The 12,987-nt window shown below is 45.1% G+C and overlaps 3 non-coding genes across 3 annotated transcripts; all 3 read left to right on the top strand.

Annotated features, from left to right (window-relative positions):
- Nucleotides 1–3,292: 3,292 nt before the first annotated feature.
- Nucleotides 3,293–3,374, top strand: trnal-aag (transfer RNA leucine (anticodon AAG)). Its single transcript has one exon. It is a non-coding gene; the product is annotated as a tRNA-Leu (tRNA).
- A 2,798-nt stretch (nt 3,375–6,172) lies between these two features.
- trnal-uag (transfer RNA leucine (anticodon UAG)) lies at nt 6,173–6,254 on the top strand. Its single transcript has one exon. It is a non-coding gene; the product is annotated as a tRNA-Leu (tRNA).
- A 3,810-nt stretch (nt 6,255–10,064) lies between these two features.
- Nucleotides 10,065–10,146, top strand: trnal-aag (transfer RNA leucine (anticodon AAG)). Its single transcript has one exon. It is a non-coding gene; the product is annotated as a tRNA-Leu (tRNA).
- Nucleotides 10,147–12,987: the final 2,841 nt, after the last annotated feature.

Genomic DNA, 12,987 nt, shown 5'->3' on the forward strand with positions numbered 1-12,987 from the left:
AGCATTGCATGGACATCGGGGACGATGCCTCTGGATTGGCAGACTGGGGTGGTGGTTCCCCTCTCCAAGAAGGGGGACCGGAGGCTGTGTTCCAACTACAGAGGAATCACACTCCTCAGCCTCCCTGGTAAGGTCTATTCAGGGGTGCTGGAAAGGAGGGTCCATCGGGAGATCGAATCTCGGATTCAGGAGGAGCAGTGTGGTTTTCGTCCTGGCCGTGGAACGGTGGACCAGCTCTATACCCTCGGCAGGATCATCGAGGGTGCATGGGATTAGCTCAACCAGTCCACATGTGTTTTGTGGACTTGGAGAAGGCGTTCGACAGTGTCCCTTGGGAAGTTCTGTGGAGGGTGCTTCGGGAGTACGGGATGCCGAACCAAGTGATAAGGGCGGTTCAGTCCCTGTATCATCGATGCCAGAGTTGGTCCGCATTTCTGGCATTAAGTCGGATTCCTTCCCAGTGACGGTTGGACTCCGCCAATGCTGCCCTTTGTCACCAATCCTGTTCATAACTTTTATGGACAGAATTTCTAGGCGCAGCCGAGGTGTTGAGAGTGTCCGGTTTGGTGACCTCAGCATTGCATCTCTGCTTTTTGCATACGACGTGGTGCTGTTGGCTTCTTCAAGCGGTGATCTCCAGCTCTCACTGGAGCGGTTCGCAGCCGAGTGTGAAGCGGTCGGGATGAGGATCAGCACCTCCAAATCTGAGTCCATGGTCCTCAGTCGGAAAAGGGTAGAATGCCCTCTTTGTATTGGGGATCCTGCCCCAAGTGGAGGAGTTCAAGCATCTTGGGGTCTTGTTCACGAGTGAGGGCAGGATGGAGCGTGAGATCGACAGGTGGATCGGTGCATCGTCGGCTGTAATGCGGACTCGGTACCGGTGCAGTAGAGCCACTGCTCCTACACATTGAGAGGAGCCAGATGAGGTGGCTCTGCACGTGGATGGATGGATGGATGGATGGATGGATGGATGGATGGATGGATGGATGGATGGATGGATGGATGGATGGATGGATGGATGGATGGATGGATGGATGGATGGATGGACAGTTAGTAACCATCCCTGCATTTCAAATTTGTAGCAATTGGACAAAATATTTAGCCAAGTTTGTTTGACCCTAAAATATTCGCTTTTAACAATAATGACCGACTCACATGTCGTCATGTTAGTCACATGACTAAGTCTTGCAATTATCTTCTCCAGCAGTATTGACAAAAGGGTAGAAAATGATTTATTCAGCAAGCGGTTATGCAAGTTCTCCAACTTAAAATGATAAGAGAGTTCTGTCATTTTTATCATAGGTAGCTACACTTCAACTGTGAGAGTGAATGTGAAGAAAAAACACAGAAATCACATTGTAGGATTTTATTTGTAAATTATGGTAGAAAATGAGTATTTGTTTCAATAATACAAGTTCAATTCAAGACTTTGTAAAATGAACTTTTTGAGCAATGACAGAGGTCAATCGTTGTTTGTAGTAATTTGGGCCATTCCTCCATTCTTCAAGACTTTTGGGGCTGTCGCTGGGCAACACAGGTTTTCAGAGGCGTAGCCAAGCCGGGGCGAGCCGGGGCAGCGCCCCGGTTAGGACTCCCTGCGCCCCGGTTGAAAAAAATCGAGCTTTTTCGATTCTTCACTTTCATGCCGTTTTTTTCTTTCGGTCTTGCGTGAATGTGCTTGCGCTATTCTATGTGTGCGATGTTATCCATTCACCGTTTGCCTCCCGGACCCGGATGTTGTTTTACCGATCAGCGAACGGCGTGGGTGATGTTCGATTTTTTTTCCTGTGGGCGCGCGCCCCTACTGGAAAAATTCCTGGCTACGCCTCTGCAGGCTTTCATTTCCCTCCACCGATTTTCTCTGGGGTTGAAGTCTCAAGACTGGCAAGGCCACTCCAGATCTTCGAGATGCTTCTTACCGAGCATTTGGCGTGGATGCAGATGAGGTGAGAAGTCTATCTGTACGGGCAACGACCGACACTTAAGTTCAACAAAGATTGAAAAAAAGTGTTGTTCCTGATCCTTGGTGTTTATATGACTATGGCTTCTGCATTTAAAATTGAAGTTGAGGATTCTAGGTATGTAGTGTGGCCGAGCGGTTTAAAGCACTGAATTAAGCCTTCAGTCTCTCATGAGGAGACATATTCCATGTGAAACCTAATTGACGTGGAGTGGTGGTGATTTCATGGGGAAAGTTCAGCTGTGCAGCGGAGACACCAGCCCTCATGTTCCTTGCCTGGAACTGGAACAGGAGGGCTGGTGTCTCCGCTTCTCTCCCCTTTCCTCACAAACCTAACAGGGAGCTGTTTGGCTGCAGACTGGTTGTTGGAACTCTTTTCTGCTGGTCTCGAGAACTTCGGCCAGCTTCGTCAGGACTGGCGCCGTCTATAGCGTGCCTGTGTCAGTGCTCTTTTGCAGCCTGACAGTAGTTGCTGTAGGCTTGCGTTAGGTGCGCCGCACAAGGGAGAGCTCCCTTCCTTGCCAAATCACTGGCGGAGCTTTCTGTGGATAAGTTGACCTGATCAGAAAGCTGTCTGGCTTGCGGCATCTTCCACAGGTAAGCCCAGCTGAGAGGTCTCCCCTTCCCAAGTGGTCCATCTCCTTTGGCGACCCTGTGACACGGCCTTGATGGTGGACTGCTCCTGCTTTGATCTTGAAACCTCTTCCACAACCAAGCTTTTCGTTCCCTCTTTGTGGCCTTGGACCAGAGTCGTGGAGGCTCTTCCCAGCCAAGCCCCACTCTCCTTTCTTGCACCTTGCCAATTATTTCCTGATGTTGAAGCCTGCCGATAGCACCACAAGTGCAATTCTCACAGTACGATCTGAGGATTCTTTTAACTCAAGAACGAACCTGACCTTCTCCTGCTTGTAGCTCAAGATTATGGACTGGATCGGCAGTTGCAGCGCGGTTGCCTCGAACAAGCCCGTTTCAGAGAAGCCTTTCGGTAAACCGAGCCGTTTCCCAATGTAGGAGTTGGCTTCGTATGTCCAGCCTGTTCGTTGTTGAGGATGGAATGTTTCTTCTTTGTTACATTATCAACAAGGCGGTGTAGGACAGCACTAATTTGGGTGCTGTGTGGGGAAACTAGCTATGTGTCTTCCGATTTCAAAGTTTTAATCTTCTGATTGTCACTCATATTGTTTCGCATCTGTTGTGTACAGGCTTCATTACATTATGAACAAAGCTCCGTCGGCCAGCACTAACCTGGATGCTGGTGAAGAAACCAACTAGGTATCCTCCAATTTCACGTCTTAATAGAATGATCAACAAATGGAGAAACTGCAGAAGGTCGGTAGTGTGGCCGAGCGGTCTAAGGCGCTGGATTAAGGCTCCAGTCTCTCATGAGGCGTGGGTTCAAATCCCACCACTGCCACTTATGCATCAATTCAGGTGTTTTCTTCTTGCCCAACTCCTGTCAGTGCAGCTGTGTAAAGTATCAGGACTCAGAAGTGGTAGCCTCTGCTATCCTCTACGCTGTGGTCTGTTGTGCTCCGAGCAGCACAGAGAGGGATAGGAAGAGGCTCAACAAACTGGTTACGAGGGCGAGCTCTGTGGTGGGCTGCCCTCTTGACACTGTTGAGGAGGTGGGCGAGAGGAGGGTGCTAGCCAGGCTAGCATCCATCAGGAACAACCCCTCTCACCCACTGCATCTGACCTTGGAGAACTTGAGCAGCCCCTTCAGTCAGAGACTCAGACTCCCCCCGTGTAAGAAGGAACGCTACCGCAGCTCCTTCATCCCCACCACAATTAGGCTGTACAATGACAACCTGTAAACACATCCTTCTGTGCAATACTTTTCCCCGTAACGTGCAATTCTTAACCCCAATGTGCAATTTAAGCCCGATGTGCAATATCCTCTGCCACACAATGCATGGATCTATTTCACTTCGATAACCCGTGCACTATTTCTTTTTGTTATTAGCATTACTAAACTTCATACTCTTCATACACTTTACGACACTTTACCACTATTTTATCTTCTTTTTGCAAATATTCATAGCTTATATTTTTAGTTTTACTACAATTGCTGTTATTTTTCCATATTTTTCTTTTTATATTGTATTCTATTTTTTATGAAAGGAGGACTACGGTCCAGAAGTCTCTTTTTGCACCTTTATCCCCCAACTTGTACCTTCCTGTGAATCGAGCTGTTGTTACATGCAGTTTCTCACACGTGAGATTAATAAAGTTCCTCTTATCTTATCTTAACAGATGTAGAAACTGCAGAAGGTCTTTTAAATGATTTTTTAATTTGGAAAAAAAACTCCGCGATATAGTGAACCCGCGATAAACGAAATGCTAAGTAGCGAGGGATCAATGTAATAGGTAAGGACATTGTGTATTTGGACTGAGAATGGTGAAAGAAGTCACATACATGCCTCGCAATCTGTATGCATTGAGGATGGATCAACCTCCACGCAGCACAGCCAACGTGTGGAAAATATTATCCCCAAAGCACTTCTTCTCAAAAGTATGACTTAAGAGAATGTCCAAAGCTTTGCAAACTTCACTAAGGTCCAAATAGCAGAGGATGGTTTCGATCCATCGACCTCTGGGTTATGGGCCCAGCACGCTTCTGCTGCGCCACTCTGCTGCATAACACAGATTACTCATGATGTCCTCCAATTGGCAAACAAGCATTCGGTTCCAGGCTTCATTAGTTTATGATCAAAGCTCAGTCGGGCAGCACTAACCTGGATGCTATCATATGCTATGGTTTAAAAAACAACTAGTCCCTGATCTAACAATTAAGTCAAGTCAAGTTTATTTATATAGCCCTAAATCACAAGCAGTCTCAAAGGGCTTCACACATACAAAACAAATTGACAATTATTCTCAAAGCATCCCCTGATCTTAAGCTCCCATTTTAAAGTTGAGTCTAATATAATATATAATGGGTTAAAATATAAAAATTGTATAAATATATTATGTTTTTAAGATTGAGTTCACTGTAAAATGTTTCTGAAGAGATTTTTGAAGGATCAAGCCATTGTGAGTCTCAAATACGGATTGAGGGGGGCCCCGGTGATCCGCGTCCAGGCGAGGGAAAACCAAATCCAATTTTGTTTCTTATCATTAGGAGTTTTTGTGAGCCGTGCTTTATCTGGCCCGTCACCTAGGACCCATTTGCCATGGGTGACCCTACTAGACACTTCTGTGCTCGACACGGATTGTCCATACTGAACACCATGAGGTGAGAAGTCTATCTGTACGGGCAACGACCGACACTTAAGTTCAACAAAGATTGAAAAAAAGTGTTGTTCTTGATCCTTGGTGTTTATATGACTATGGCTTCTGCATTTTTAATTGAAGTTGAGGATTCTAGGTAGGTAGAATGGCCGAGCGGTTTAAAGCACTGAATTAAGCCTTCAGTCTCTCATGAGGAGACATATTCCATGTGAAACCTAATTGATGTGGAGTGGTGGTGATTTCATGGGGAAAGTTCAGCTGTGCAGCGGAGACACCAGCCCTCATGTTCCAGTCCCTTGCCTGGAACTGGAACAGGAGGGCTGGTGTCTCTGCTTCTCTCCCCTTTCCTCACAAACCTAACAGGGAGCTGTTTGGCTGCAGACTGGTTGTTGGAACTATTTTCTGCTGGTCTTGAGAACTTCGGCAAGCTTCGTCAGGACTGGCGTCGTCTATAGCGTGCCTGTGTCAGTGCTCTTTTGCAGCCTGACAGTAGGTGCTGTAGGCTTGCGTTAGGTGCGCTGCACAAGGGACAGCTCCCTTCCTGCCTTCTCCTGCTTGTAGTCCAAGGTTATGGACTGGATCGGCAGTTGCAGCGCGGTTGCCCCGAACAAGCCCGTGTCAGAGAAGCCTTTCGGTAAACCGAGGCATTTCCGAATGTAGGAGTTGGCTTAGTATGTCCAGCCTGTTCGTTGTTGAGGATGGAATGTTTCTTCTTTGTTACATTATCAACAAGGCGGTTTAGGACAGCACTAATTTGGGTGCTGTGTGGGGAAACTAGCTATGTGTCTTCCGATTTCAAAGTTTTAATCTTCTGATTGTCACTCATATTGTTTCGCATCTGTTGTGTACAGGCTTCATTACATAATGAACAAAGCTCCGTCGGCCAGCACTAACCTGGATGCTGGTGAAGAAACCAACTAGGTATCCTCCAATTTCACGTCTTAATAGAATGATCAATAAATGTAGAAACTGCAGAAGGTCGGTAGTGTGGCCGAGCGGTCTAAGGCGCTGGATTTAGGCTCCAGTCTCTTCTGAGGCGTGGGTTCAAATCCCACCACTGCCACTTATGCATCAATTCAGGTGTTTTCTTCTTGCCCAACTCCTGTCAGTACAGCTGTGTAAAGTATCAGGACTCAGAAGTGGTAGCCTCTGCTATCCTCTACGCTGTGGTCTGTTGGGCTCCGAGCAGCACAGAGAGGGATAGGAAGAGGCTCAAGAAACTGGTTAAGAGGGCCAGCTCTGTGGTAGGCTGCCCTCTTGACACTGTTGAGGAGGTGGGCGAGAGGAGGGTGCTAGCCAGGCTAACATCCATCAGGAACAACCCCTCTCACCCACTGCATCTGACCTTGGAGAACTTGAGCAGCCCCTTCAGTCAGAGACTCAGACTCCCCCCGTGTAAGAAGGAACGCTACCGCAGCTCCTTCATCCCCACCGCAATTAGGCTGTACAATGACAACCTCTAAACACATCCTTCTGTGCAATACTTTTCCCCGTAACGTGCAATTCTTAAACCCAATGTGCAATCTAAGCCCAATGTGCAATATCCTCTGCCACACAATGCATGGATCTATTTCACTTCGATAACCCGTGCACTATTTCTTTTTGTTATTAGCATTACTAAACTTCATACTCTTCATACACTTTACGACACTTTACCACTATTTTATCTTCTTTTTATAAATATTCATAGCTTATATTTCTAGTTTTACTACAATTGCTGTTATTTTTCCATATTTTTCTTTTTATATTGTATTCTATTTTTTATGCCGGAGGACTACGGTCCAGAAGTCTCTTTTTGCACCTTTATCCCCTAACTTGTACCTTCCTGTAAATCGAGCTGTTGTTACATGCAGTTTCTCACACGTGAGATTAATAAAGTTCCTCTTATCTTATTTTAACAGATTGTTAGAAAAATGTATATATATGTTATCATGCGTTTTCTAATCAATGCCTTACCGCAATATTACTGCAATATATGCTTGCTGTTTGGCCTTGCTGTTTTTATGATGTACCACAGAAGGACAGTTCCTTTCTAACAAAGACCACTTTGTTAGACAACATGCCTCATTGCTGTCCTGCACCCCAGATGAACCTCCAAGTGACCATTAAAGTCAGGGTTTCCCAACTATCTTGATCGTAGGATTAGGTTGGAATGTATATAACCAGTAATAAATAACTTAGCTTGTTGCATCCTACACAATGTCGTAAAACTTCCCTTGCTATGTTTTAACTAGAGGTCAAAGGTTTTTTCTTCTGTATCCAGTCCACTCAAACTCTTCCCAGATGTTCTTATCAGTATGTAAACACCTAGTGATTTTTGCTTACGAGACAAAGCCCACATGCTTTCCTCCTCCCCTTTTAGTGGCTTATGTCTCACACTGTGGGTAGGGCAAATCCAAATAAAAAGAGCGGGAGTGCCTACAGATATTCAGTGTGTGTAGAGATTGTATTAAGCTATCTGTACTGCACTCCTCGCGAGAAAAGACTTAATATACTGTCTCACTTGTGGTTTGTTTGCTGTTGCTCTTCTTAATAGTTATTCAGTCAGCGAAATAAACCTGACACAGATGTAGAAACTGCAGAAGGTCTTTTAAATGATTTTTTAATTTGGAAAAAAAACTCCGCGATATAGTGAACCCGCGATAAACGAAATGCGAAGTAGCGAGGGATCACTGTAATAGGTAAGGACATTGTGTATTTGGACTGAGAATGGTGAAAGAAGTCACATACATGCCTCGCAATCTGTATGCATTGAGGATGGATCAACCTCCACGCAGCACAGCCAACGTGTGGAAAATATTATCCCCACAGCACTTCTTCTCAAAAGTATGACTTAAGAGAATGTCCAAAGCTTTGCAAACTTCACTAAGGTCCAAATAGCAGAGGATGGTTTCGATCCATCGACCTCTGGGTTATGGGCCCAGCACGCTTCCGCTGCGCCACTCTGCTGCATAACACTGGTTACTCATGATGTCCTCCAATTGGCAAACAAGCATTCGGTTCCAGGCTTCATTAGTTTATGATCAAAGCTCAGTCGGGCAGCACTAACGTGGATGCGATCATATGCTATGGTTTAAAAAACAACTAGTCCCTGATCTAACAATTAAGCAGTCTCAAAGGGCTTCTCACATACAAAACAAATTGACAATTATTCTCAAAAGCATCCCCTGATCTTAAGCTCCCATTTTAAAGATGAGTCTAATATATTATATAATGGATTAAAATATAAAAATATTAAACATGTACAAATATATTATGTTTTTAAGATTGAGTTCACTGTAAAATGTTTCTGAAGAGATTTTTGAAGGATCAAGCCATTGTGAGTCTCAAATACGGATTGAGGGGGGCCCCGGTGATCCGCGTCCAGGCGAGGGAAAACCAAATCCAATTTTGTTTCTTATCATTAGGGGTTTTTGTGAGCCGTGCTTTATCTGGCCTCTCACCTAGGACCCTTTTGCCATGGGTGACCCTACTAGACACTTCTGTGCTCGACACGGATTGTCCATACTGAACACCATGAGGTGAGAAGTCTATCTGTACAGGCAACGACCGACACTTAAGTTCAACAAAGATTGAAAAAAAGTGTTGTTCCTGATCCTTGGTGTTTATATGACTATGGCTTCTGCATTTTAAATTGAAGTTGAGGATTCTAGGTATGTAGTGTGGCCGAGCGGTTTAAAGCACTGAATTAAGCCTTCAGTCTCTCATGAGGAGACATATTCCATGTGAAACCTAATTGACGTGGAGTGGTGGTGATTTCATGCGGAAAGTTCAGCTGTGCAGTGGAGACACCAGCCCTCATGTTCCAGTCCCTTACCTGAAACTGGAACAGGAGGGCTGGTGTCTCCGCTTCTCTCCCCTTTCCTCACAAACCTAACAGGGAGCTGTTTGGCTGCAGACTGGTTGTTGGAACTCTTTTCTGCTGGTCTCGAGAACTTCGGCCAGCTTCGTCAGGACTGGCGCCGTCTATAGCGTGCCTGTGTCAGTGCTCTTTTGCAGCCTGACAGTAGGTGCTGTAGGCTTGCGTTTGGTGCGCTGCAAGAGGGACAGCTCCCTTCCTTGTCAAATCACTGGCGGAGCTTTCTGTGGATAAGTTGACCTGATCAGAAAGCTGTCTGGCTTGCGGGATCTTCCACAGGTAAGCCCAGCTGAGAGGACTCCCCTTCCCAAGTGGTCCATCTCCTTTGGCCACCCTGTGACACGGCCTTGATGGTGGACTGCTCCTGCTTTGATCTTGAAACCTCTTCCACAACCAAGCTTTTCGTTCCCTCTTTGTGGCCTTGGACCAGAGTCGTGGAGGCTCTTCCCAGCCAAGCCCCACTCTCCTTTCTTGCACCTTGCCAATTATTTCCTGATGTTGAAGCCTGCCGATAGCACCACAAGTGCAATTCTCACAGTACGATCTGAGGATTCTTTTAACTCAAGAACGAACCTGACCTTCTCCTGCTTGTAGCTCAAGATTATGGACTGGATCGGCAGTTGCAGCGCGGTTGCCTCGAACAAGCCCGTTTCAGAGAAGCCTTTTGGTAAACCGAGCCGTTTCCGAATGTAGGAGTTGGCTTAGTATGTCCAGCCTGTTCGTTGTTGAGGATGGAATGTTTCTTCTTTGTTACATTATCAACAAGGCGGTGTAGGACAGCACTAATTTGGGTGCTGTGTGGGGAAACTAGCTATGTGTCTTCCGATTTCAAAGTTTTAATCTTCTGATTGTCACTCATATTTTTTCGCATCTGTTGTGTACAGGCTTCATTACATTATGAACAAAGCTCCGTCGGCCAGCACTAACCTGGATGCTGGTGAAGAAACCAACTAGGTATCCTCCAATTTCACGTCTTAATAGAATGATCAACAAATGGAGAAACTGCAGAAGGTTGGTAGTGTGGCCGAGCGGTCTAAGGCGCTGGATTAAGGCTCCAGTCTCTCATGAGGCGTGGGTTCAAATCCCACCACTGCCACTTATGCATCAATTCAGGTTTTTTCTTCTTGCCCAACTCCTGTCAGTGCAGCTGTGTAAAGTATCAGGACTCAGAAGTGGTAGCCTCTGCTATCCTCTACGCTGTGGTCTGTTGTGCTCCGAGCAGCACAGAGAGGGATAGGAAGAGGCTCAACAAACTGGTTAAGAGGGCGAGCTCTGTGGTGGGCTGCCCTCTTGACACTGTTGAGGAGGTGGGCGAGAGGAGGGTGCTAGCCAGGCTAGCATCCATCAGGAACAACCCCTCTCACCCACTGCATCTGACCTTTGAGAACTTGAGCAGCCCCTTCAGTCAGAGACTCAGACTCCCCCCGTGTAAGAAGGAACGCTACCGCAGCTCCTTCATCCCCACCGCAATTAGGCTGTACAATGACAACCTGTAAACACATCCTTCTGTGCAATACTTTTCCACGTAACGTGCAATTCTTAACCCCAATGTGCAATCTAAGCCCAATGTGCAATATCCTCTGCCACACAATGCATGGATCTATTTCACTTCGATAACCCGTGCACTATTTCTTTTTGTTATTAGCATTACTAAACTTCATACTCTTCATACACTTTACGACACTTTACCACTATTTTATCTTCTTTTTGTAAATATTCATAGCTTATATTTCTAGTTTTACTACAATTGCTGTTATTTTTCCATATTTTTCTTTTTATATTGTATTCTATTTTTTATGCCGGAGGACTACGGTCCAGAAGTCTCTTTTTGCACCTTTATCCCCTAACTTGTACCTTCCTGTAAATCGAGCTGTTGTTACATGCAGTTTCTCACACGTGAGATTAATAAAGTTCCTCTTATCTTATTTTAACAGATTGTTAGAAAAATGTATATATATGTTATCATGCGTTTTCTAATCAATGCCTTACCGCAATATTACTGCAATATATGCTTGCTGTTTGGCCTTGCTGTTTTTATGATGTACCACAGAAGGACAGTTCCTTTCTAACAAAGACCACTTTGTTAGACAACATGCCTCATTGCTGTCCTGCACACCAGATGAACCTCCAAGTGACCATTAAAGTCAGGGTTTCCCAACTATCTTGATCGTAGGATTAGGTTGGAATGTATATAACCAGTAATAAATAACTTAGCTTGTTGCATCCTACACAATGTCGTAAAACTTCCCTTGCTATGTTTTAACTAGAGGTCAAAGGTTTTTTCTTCTGTATCCAGTCCACTCAAACTCTTCCCAGATGTTCTTATCAGTATGTAAACACCTAGTGATTTTTGCTTACGAGACAAAGCCCACATGCTTTCCTCCTCCCCTTTTAGTGGCTTATGTCTCACACTGTGGGTAGGGCAAATCCAAATAAAAAGAGCGGGAGTGCCTACAGATATTCAGTGTGTGTAGAGATTGTATTAAGCTATCTGTACTGCACTCCTCGCGAGAAAAGACTTAATATTCTGTCTCACTTGTGGTTTGTTTGCTGTTGCTCTTCTTAATAGTTATTCAGTCAGCGAAATAAACCTGACAGAAATTGGCGGCTCGTCCGGGATCTCAACACGCCCTGAACGGTTCCAGCGGGCTCTTCGACGCAGGTGACAATCCTCGGCCGAGGTAAACAAAAGCCCTTTGACGGGACTGTCTCGATCAGTCCGGCTGGACACCGGGAGGGTTGACGAGATCTTCCGAGGAAGAGAATCAGCAGACCGTGAGTAGGAATATTAATTCTACTAAATAGAAACAGTTAAATTCCGCAGGGGCGGATGTGGAGCCCCCTAGCTTTCAAGCTAGTTAAATTCCGCGGCAGGAGGGGCGGACTCCTCTGTTATTCACTTAAACATTTAAAAAAAAAAGAAAACCTTGAGAATTCTAGACCCTATCAAGTACAATTAGAAACAGTTAAATTCCGCAGGGGCGGATGTGGAGCCCCCTAACGTTTTATGTTAGTTAAATTCCGCAGCAGGAGGGGCGGACTCCTCTGTTATTAGAAAACGCGCGTGGTATGCTTGTGAACGGTTTGACTGAGAGTGATCTCATTTGAGCGCTCCTCTTAAATAGTAAGCGAAAGTCCCTACCCCGACATGAACTAAAATGCAAAGATTGGAAAATAATTGAAAGGCAGGATCCCAACCGATTAAAAAAATATATATATTCGATAAATGGGTTTAAAAAATATACCGTTTTTTTCCGTGTATAGTGCGCGAAATTTACCTAATTTATTGTCCTTAAATCTGGGGTGCGTATTATACATGGGTACAAAGAAAAAAAATTTTTAATTTTTTTTTTTTTAATTTTTTTTTTTTTTTTAAAGAAAGTCATGGTACAACAAAACCAACAACAGGACTGACCGACAAAGTCGTGGAACAAAAAGACAGGGTGACATTACCAAAGACAGGAACAGAATGACAGTAACACATGCAATGATCCAACGGTGAGCGAGGGGCAGACAGGACTTAAATACAAAACACGTTACATCGATTGAGGTGACACAGGAAGAGAGGGGCGACGCGAACAGAAACTATGGCAACCTAGACACATAGCAAAACTGGGGACGAGACATGACAAATCTCCCCCGAAATAAAACTCACCTTTCTTCTTGTTTGTTGTCAATCGCGCATCGCATTCAGCCATCCTGGCCAACACACTTAGTCAGTAAAATACATAATTGACGACACATCGTTTGATGCGATGGTGCAATCCTTGAGGGTGTGTTATTGTCAAATATTGTTTGTTTTTAATCTCCATCGCGGACCGGACGTCATACGGAGGCCGCCATTACAGATGCGCAGAACAGATGCGCAAGACACGTCAGCTATATTAAGAGCGAGAGTTGTTTTCTTCCTATTAGTTTCAATTCACAGTTTAATTAG

This window comes from Syngnathus typhle, linkage group LG4 (assembly GCF_033458585.1).
Source record: "Syngnathus typhle isolate RoL2023-S1 ecotype Sweden linkage group LG4, RoL_Styp_1.0, whole genome shotgun sequence".
Taxonomy (NCBI): domain Eukaryota; kingdom Metazoa; phylum Chordata; class Actinopteri; order Syngnathiformes; family Syngnathidae; genus Syngnathus; species Syngnathus typhle.